The sequence below is a fragment of the Macaca nemestrina genome, chromosome 11 (assembly GCF_043159975.1).
Source record: "Macaca nemestrina isolate mMacNem1 chromosome 11, mMacNem.hap1, whole genome shotgun sequence".
NCBI lineage: Eukaryota > Metazoa > Chordata > Mammalia > Primates > Cercopithecidae > Macaca > Macaca nemestrina.
In genome coordinates this window covers 79,648,825-79,657,917 of record NC_092135.1, presented here as the reverse complement: position 1 = coordinate 79,657,917, position 9,093 = coordinate 79,648,825, and the positions used below count along the sequence as shown (strand labels likewise).

At 36.0% G+C, this 9,093-nt stretch overlaps 1 pseudogene; it reads right to left on the bottom strand.

Annotated features, from left to right (window-relative positions):
• Window positions 1-8,428: 8,428 nt before the first annotated feature.
• LOC112423219 (U6atac minor spliceosomal RNA) lies at window positions 8,429-8,538 on the bottom strand (annotated as a pseudogene).
• Between the last annotated feature and the right edge of the window lie 555 nt (window positions 8,539-9,093).

Sequence of the window (9,093 nt, the reverse complement as noted above, 5' to 3'; positions counted from 1 at the left end):
TTGAATGTTACTAGTCATACAATAGAAAACTATATAACAATGCAAGAAGATGACTCATAGAAAGCATTTGTCAACATGGAAGAACCTGGAAACATAATGCTGAGTGAAGGAAGCAAATCACAAAAGAGAACATATGAATCTATTTATATAAAGTTGGAATCTAGGCAAATTTAAAGTCATTTCTTTAGAGATTCAGTAAAGTGATCAAGAAAAGCAATGAATTGTTGAAAGAAAAACTGAATAAATGGACACAACAGTTGGTATAATTGTTTCCTCTCACTGAGAAAAGTAGTATGGCCATCAAGAAAAACTTTTATGTACATATTTTGCCAAAAGCAGACATTCTTGTCATTTAGAGATTTTTCAAAAAGAAAAGGAAAAATAAAAATCTTAAATCGGGAACCCGGGAGGCGGAGCTTGCAGTGAGCCGAGATCTGGCCACTGCACTCCAGCCTGGGCGACAGAGCGAGACTCCGCCTCAAAAAAAAAAAAAAAAAATCTTAAATTCTCTTTCCTTGGCAAATTTTTTCCTGCCAATCGAATAAACAACAACAAAAGAAATAAAATATCTGTGGTTTAATTTCTCTGAGTTTTTTTGTGAGACATCTTTCACAATGTGGCATACACCACGTTCTTCACAATTAAATTTTCCAAACAGGGTAGAAGTTACTGTTCCTTCCTGGTGGAGGGGCTCAATTAACTCCTGGTCCTGGTGTTCAGACTCTAAAATGACTTTGCTCCCTCTCCAAGTTATAATTGTGTAACAATTGCCGATGAAGGAAATTGATGTGATCATGTCTGGCTAGCAGGAAACTCCGCAGATAAGTGGTCAGACCATTACATGGCAGCCTTAATGGACCAGAAGCTCAGTCTGTCTCCGCCTGTCCTGAAACCCCATTTTGCTCTACAGAGTCTGGATTTTGTCATAGTATGATTTTACTATCATCATCGTAGTTTAATTATTCTTAAATATTAGAAATATTAAAATAATTATTAAAAATACCTTACTAAAGAAATGAAAAGTTTTATAAAACTTGACATGTGAATTTGTAAACTTTTATTGGTTGAAAGGTACTAAATAACTAGAACAACTTTCAAACAACAGCAGCAACAACCAAAAGCACTTTTAAAAAACTGTATTAGAAATAATAAATCTGTTAACACAAAACAAATTTATGGTCACTATTTCCTGTAGAAGGATATGTTTTTCCCTCTTACTTTATTTGAAAAGGGAAAATTTTCAGTCCACAAACGCATTAGTCATTATTAAAGCTTCATAAAACACAAGGAAAACAATTTTCATATCTTTAAGTCATATAAAATTTCACTGAGTAGTTCCTATTGAGATGCACGTTAACACAAACATAAATCATTATTACATTCTATTGTACCATCCCTCAGGTTAAAAAAATCTATCTCAGTATACACTTACTATATATAAGTTTGGGGAATTAAAATTCTTATTTTGGGCGGTCTTTGGAAAAGAGTATTTTACAATGGAGTGAACTCTTAAAAAGTGTAAATCAAGGCTGGGCAAAGGTGGCTCACGCCTGTAATCCCAGCACTTTGGAGGCCAAGGTGGGCGGATCACATGAGACCAGGAGTTCAAAATCAGCCTGGCCAACATGGTGAAACCCCGTCTCTACTAAAAATACAAAAATTAGCTGGGTGTGGTGGTGCACATCTCTAATTCCAGCTACTCAGGAGGTTGAGGCACGAGAATCACTTGAACCCAGGAGGTGGAGGTTGCAGAGAGCCAGGATCGCGACACTGCACTCCAGCCTGGGTGACAGAGCAAGACCCTGTCTCAAAAATAAATGAAATGAAACAAAATGAAATGAAATAAAATACTGGTAATCAACTTCTCTTTGCCACTGTCTAACTATGAGATCTTGAATAAGTGGTGTTACTTTTCTGGAACTCAGTTTTCTAGTCTAGATTTTCTCTTATGGTTGATTCTATTCTAATAAATTTGGCTAGATTCCATATTTTGACTTTACTGTTAACTAAAAGACATGCTATTTAACCATGTAACACAAGTATCTGGGGCAGGTTTGCAGTATTATAAATCATTAGAGGGGTCACCTTGGCTATAATAACTTCCCTAGTATCCCTAATGCCCAACCTGTTACATGGAGTAGATGCTGCACACTATGTTTTTGAATAAAGGAGTGAATGAATGAATAGCTTTAGCTCAGGGAGTTACTAATGCTCATAATTTTACTGAAAATCTGTAACTTTTACCTCATTAAAATATTATAGTAGGCCGAGTGCAATGGTTCACACCTGTAATCCCAGGTGTTTGGGAGGCCAAGCGGGGTGGATCACCTGAGGTCAAGAGTTCGAGACCAGCCTGGCCAACATGGCGAAACCCCATCTCTACTAAAAATACAAAACATTAGCCAGGCATGGTGGCGGGCGCCTGTAATTCCAGCTACTCGGGAGGCTGAGGCAGGAGAATTGCTTGAACACAGGAGGTGGAAGTTGTAGTGAGCCAAGGTCGCACCGTTGCACTCCAGCCTGGGCAACAAGAGTGAGACTCCATCTCAAAAAATAATTAATAAAAAAATACACACACACACACACATATATATATGAAAGTAAATTTTGTATGTGAGTTTTAAATTATCTGATTTTCCTTCGGGGATTTTTTTTCTTTTTACCTCTTACCTCTGCAATCCTCTGCCCTGCTCACAGACCAGCATTCTGAAGAGATTGAGTTTTGAAACAGTTGAAAGAAATTGATTAGAGAGCAAGAGTGTATTTTTTACTTAGCATTCAATGGCCAATTAACATGCCTTCTACCCACTCTCTAAACAATCTTGGGCATGTTAATTCTCCATCGTGGGTCTCTCTGGTTCTTTAAAAAATGAGGATAACAACATCGACTTGTTTTGAAGAGGAAACAGCTAACAGCCATAAAGATTACAGTTCATCAGTGAGCCTGTGGAAGGCTAATCTCTAATATCAGTCAGTGTGCGATATTCACCTGGTTGCTTCCTTTGGGGAAAACTTCTGGAAACAAAATAGTACCCATTAAGAAATACAGCTTTTTCCCTTCCACAGTTGCCAAAGTTTGTTTATTTTGGGGGTTGTTTGTTATACTTATTTTTTTTCCTTTTCTAATTAAGGTGTTCTGGAAATAAGATCATTATCCTCGTGGATATCTGCTGGGTAGAGTACCCTTGAAGGTCAAGATTTTTGCATGATTCATCAAAGGAAATAATGAGGCAGTAAGTAAATTTAAAGTCCAGACTCAGATTCTTTGTGGGGAAAAAAAAATGGCAACTACACACTTGCTCTCTAATCAGTTTCTTTCAGTTGTTTCAAAACTCAGCCTCTCCAGAATGCTGGTCTGTGAGAAGGGCAGAGGGTTGCAGAGGTAAGAGGTAGAAAGAAAAAAAAATCAGTTGAAAGAGAATATTTCTGGAAAATTATTACTAACTTTAAGATTGGACCCTTTTTAAAGGCATCGTTACAAAGTTATACAAATATATCAAAAAATCTGATTATTATAAATATCATATCCAGTTTTGACAAAAATGAGTCATAAAATGAGAACGTTTCCCTTTCCCTACAGGTTTGACTGGTCGTGGTAATTAATTTTAACATCTGTTAAGGTCATTTGCTCTGTAAAATGATAAATTATCAAATAGCAGGGCATAAAAGAAAAGTGACAATTGCATGTACATTGTGCACCATATGGCCCAATTCAGTACCAATATAGGGAACAACACAGGCTTGGTAAACAATAGGGATAATATGGCCTGTGTTAACAAGAGTAGATTTCTATCAAGTAGTGAAAGTACAAAGTCATATGGTAAATTTTGGCCTCACAAAGATGAGACAAATATCATTAGCCATTTATTGCAAAGGAACGAAATTTTTTCAAATTAAACTCATGATGGATTTTAATAACTTGGTTAATGTTAGCAAATGATTATGCCTCAAGCCATTACAATAATGATCATTATTAGCAAGAGTCTGTTTTCACAATGTTTATAATGCTTAAAATTAATCCAGAAGTCAAGAGTCATTAAATCATTTCACCTGCAGCAGAATTTAAAAGACGCACGTATTTCACATAATTGCAATTTAAAAACAAAAGCTATGAAGGCAGTGGAAAAATACACAAGAAAATCAAGCTGTTAACTACAGTGCCACCAAGCGACCATCCTCAAAATTCCACATATAATCAAAAGGGCAAATATAAAGGAAAATAATTACATGCAGAAAAGAGACCACAGCAAGAACCTCAGATGGATGCTGATTATGGACCTCGTTGAATCTCAAAACTCTAAAAGGTCAACTTTTAACTATCTAGAATTAATCATTTTCATCTAGGAAACTTCAGGGATCATCAGTGGATTGCCAGAGAGCTTGCAGATTGCTGAGTTTGAAACACAGATGGAGATAAGTCCTTTAAAACAGTAGCTAGGTTTTCAAATGTAAGGGGAAAAAAACGTGTTTGAGTGGTATGAAAGAGTTGACCATTCCAGATGACATGGTATGGTCTTCAGATACAAAGAATAAAGTGTGAATAAAAGAGAAAATTATAACAGAAAACATTTAATTATATCCCCTAGAATCTTTTCTAGGTGTCAGGTTTAAAGTCTATAAAATGTTGGAATCAGACCAGATGATTTCTAAAGTCACTTACCAGGCCAGAAATCCTATGGCAAAGATCATTCAAGTCATGTGGCTCCACAAATTTTATGCAAAACATGGACATATATGCTTGTACAGTATGAGATTGTACTCTAATAGTTGAACTGATAACACACCTCAGTTGAACTAAAAACTAAAAGGTGTTAAAGAAAAATAGAAAAAAAACCTTATAAATCCAGATAAAAGATAATTTGGAAATAACTCTTAGCAGTAATGTTTGACTCATTTATTTTTTCATTTATTCATCAAGTATATCTTGAGTTCTAACTATGTGCCAGGCATATGGGCTAAGTTCTAGGGATAACAACATACCATGGGAACTGTTTTCCAAGATGGGAAGATATCATTAATAAAAAGAACTCAGAACTAATCACATGAGGCTAAAAAAAATATGGGTTGAAAAAGGGTAAGAAGTTAGCCCAGCTTCCAAGGTATATATAGATTCATTATAGTCTATAGATGAAAATATCTGACCCCACCCTTATGAGTTATCCCTGGAAATGCTGTCTTTATTCTCAGGTCAAGCAGCATAAAACTGACAACCAATCAACCAACAAAAAATGACTAAGGGAGTGACGAGTCTGAATGACTAATGGGAGAAACTTAGGGGCTAAATATAAACCATTTTACTATATAGACTGACCAAACCAGGTCTAAAAATAGAAAACTAATGTGGGGATTGATATTGTTTTCCAGTGCACAAGGAGATAACCATGGGAGTGGACAGTAAGATAGAGTTTGGAAGAGGAAACTTCAGATAATTTCAGAAAAAAATACATCCTGTCCGAGAAAATTATCCCATTAATGCAATCACTAAAGAGCAATGTTAGAAATTACATTTGTTGATGGGTTGGGAACCCACTAACTGAAGCTTTAGGGCATGTGTTATTATCTGAGGAGCAGAATGGGCCGCTGGTGCCTCTCAGTCTCTGATTTACACTCTGCAAATGCTCAGGGCAGAAGTGGAAAATCATTAAGGAAAAGCAAGTGCATTCTCTGTGGAATATGGAAATGGATTATGGCATGTTTCAAAGTTACAAACTATTCAATTAAGTCATTTCCCCCTTCACTTGTTGCTTCTTTCCTATTGGTTCCAGTGAAGGAGCCAAACAGACCCAACACTCTACTTTTCCAGAGAACTGGAGTCCAGTCTGAATGCCACCGACTAAAAGAATATGATAATTTTTTTTTCCTAAAGATTGTCCACATTTGCCATGCAAAACAGTTCAAATTTCTGGTTCTCTTTCTCCTGTCCTGAAATCAACAAACATGCAAAAATGTCACCTGGGCAAGGTGAGTTAGTCCAAGAGTGTCCAGTGTGTCTGATTGCTGCTGACTTGTCTACACCCTCACAGTCCCTTACAATGACCTCTAGGAAATAAGAACGTGTCCTGATTTTGTTGGACAGGTGCAACACTCAACCAGCTCATACTTGGCTCTAGTCTGACCATGCCAGAGAGGGCCAGCCATTATCTTCTGTTGTATTTTTAAAGTGCAGAAAACAAAAAGCAACTACCTTTTTGGGTCTGTGACTAGGCACCTCTGCTCAGCTTCTATCCCCAGTTTGGAGTTTGGAGCTCAGTGGTGTTCTTCTCATAACTTCTACCTGGTGGTTTGGACCTTGGCTCTTTGAGTTAAATATATGACTTCTGATTTTAACCATCTGCTGTATTTCTAGACTGAACTGGCTGCACTTATTGTTTGTTTGTTTCCTGATGTATTTTTACCCTCTCTTAGACCTAAGCTATGAACCCAATGCTGATTCATAAAACTTTGCAGTAATCTTTCCTTTGATCTATAAGGAAATGTTTAAAAATTGATTAAATGTTTCAGGATTCATCTTCTCAGCTTTGCTGGTACAGAAACTTTTTCATTTTTAGACCTATGCCTGTTTGTCATCTTAAAAAAAAAAACCATTCTTTTGGTCATTCCAGGTATAAATGAACAATTATAATAACAGTGATATCTCTGCTAAAGTAATAAATTATAGTTTAAGGTATCATTTAAGCTATAAATTATTAGTTATTAGTAGTCACTTTTATAGGTAGTTTTTTTGTGATCTGTGCCTTTCTTTGCATGTGTAAAAAATCCATGTAGTGGGAATTTGTTTTATTTTAATATGAGTGGTTAGAAATATAGGTTCTAGAATAATGATATAACTGATATATCCAATTAGTTTACCAAAGCATTATCTATCATAGCTTAGTGTATGCACTCTATAATTTTCTTGCATAAGTAAATTATTATTATTTCTTTTAAGTACAACTGGCATTCACATTTTTCCTCAGTCTATAATTTAGAAATTTTGATAATAGACAGGTAAATAGATGGTCTTTCTTGATGAGTTATAATTAAGGCATCAAACACTTACTTAATGTTAGGAAATAAATTGCCTTAAAATACACTTATGCAAATACCTCAAATGGACCCACATGACTTCAGTAGCTGAAAGTAATTATAATAGAAATTTTCAATTCTAGTCCATGGGAGAGTACAAATACTAAAGCTCCCATACTTGTAAGAAATATGCCAGAATTTGCAAAAAAAATTTTATTTACAGAAATGTCCATTTATTCTCACACTTGTTTTCAGCTGCTTCGAGAGAACAAGTTGACATGGACAACATCAGTTGCCTGAATTCTCCTTGGTAATTGACTTTAATTGTCAGAGCATAAGACTGGGGAATGGAAGATATACTACATGAGTTCTCTGTTCATATATCTCCCTTCTTTCCATCCTCCCCCACCTTTAGTTTGTGAGATGTACTTCCCAGTCATGTGGGTTTTGGAATTCTATCTAATCAAGGAGTTTACACCCAAGGCATAGACCACAGATAGGAGGTAATCCTAATCATTTGAAACGGCATGGAACCAAAAAGAAGAATTCTAACTTCTACATTATCACGTTATTTTTTTGCTGTAAAACAATAAATAATTCTTAGAAATCAAAAAAATTCTTAGAAATTATGATTTGATGTTTATGAAATCATAAACATTAGATCCTAAATCTGATTCTTAGAATCTTACGCATGTTAGGAATTGGGATTAAATTATACATAACTTTGTTAATAATAGGTTAGATCACATGAAATTACCATTTTTAACTGACAAATAATTGTGTATATTTATGTAGTATAATGTGATGGTTTGATGTATATATATATAGACAGTATAGATTCAGTCAAGCTAATTAACATACCCATCATCTGACATCTTTTTTTTTGTGGTGAGAACATTAAAAATCTATTCTTCGAGCGATTTTGAAATAAACGTTATTAACTGTGTTAGTCCATCCTTGTTTTACTATCAAGAAATACCTGAGATTGGGTAATTTATAAAGAAAAGAGGATTATTTGGCTTATGGTTCTGCAAGTTGTACAGGAAGCATGGCAGCATCTGCTTCTGGGTGGAGGCCTCAGGGATCTTTCAATCATGGCAGAAGGCAAAAGAGGAGTGAGACGTCACACAAGGCTAGAGCAGGAGGAAGAGAGAGAGGGGAGAAGTGCTACAGACTTTTAAACAACCAGATCTCATGATAACTATTACAAGAACATCACCGAGGAGATGGTGCTAATCTACTTGTGAGAACCCCACCCCTTTGATCCAATCACCTCCCACCCAGGCCCACCTCCAACATTGGGGATTACAGGTGAACATGAGATTTGGGTGGGGACACAGATCCAAACCATATCATTAACTATGTTCAAAATGCAGTGCAATAGATCACTAAAGCTTATTCCTGCGATCTAACTGGAACTTTGTAAAAATGATGGTTAGATTCCACAAGGTGGTAATGCCTGAACTATATATATGCTATTAGGCCCAAAGGCCCGATAGGGGAGTCTTAACCTGTTCTCCTTTCATGAAACACTGAAATTACAATTTTTGTACGTTAAAAAGATCAAATGTTGGCAGCTTCATAAGGTTTAACTACATAAAATCAGAGTATAATAGGAAATTTTATTAAACAGAGCTATGTGCTAGGTATTCTATTAGTTACATGTTTATTATATTAGACTTTTACAAAACGTTGCCGGGTTGATATTATTATTATTCCCATTTATAGAGGAGAAAATGATGTAGTTTGACAAAGTTGGCATGGCTATTAGCTTCTGGTGTAAACCTATGTCTCTCTTTTTTTTTTTTTTTTTTTTTTAAAGATGGTGAATTGGAGAGGTTGTTAGTATGCCTCTCCCACTTGGAAAGACAAAATAGTGTGGAGAGATTCATGCTGTGAACTTTTTTCCAAGAAGCAATACAGGAACTTAACAGGAAAACTGAAGAAACCACAGACCCCTTGAAAGAAGCAGCAGGCTGCAGCCTACACCATGAGCCAGGCAGATAACTGTGAGTCCCCTTAGTGTGCAGGGGGAGAAACTGCCTCTGGGATATACACTCCCACTGGGGAACCTGGCAATCCAGTCCC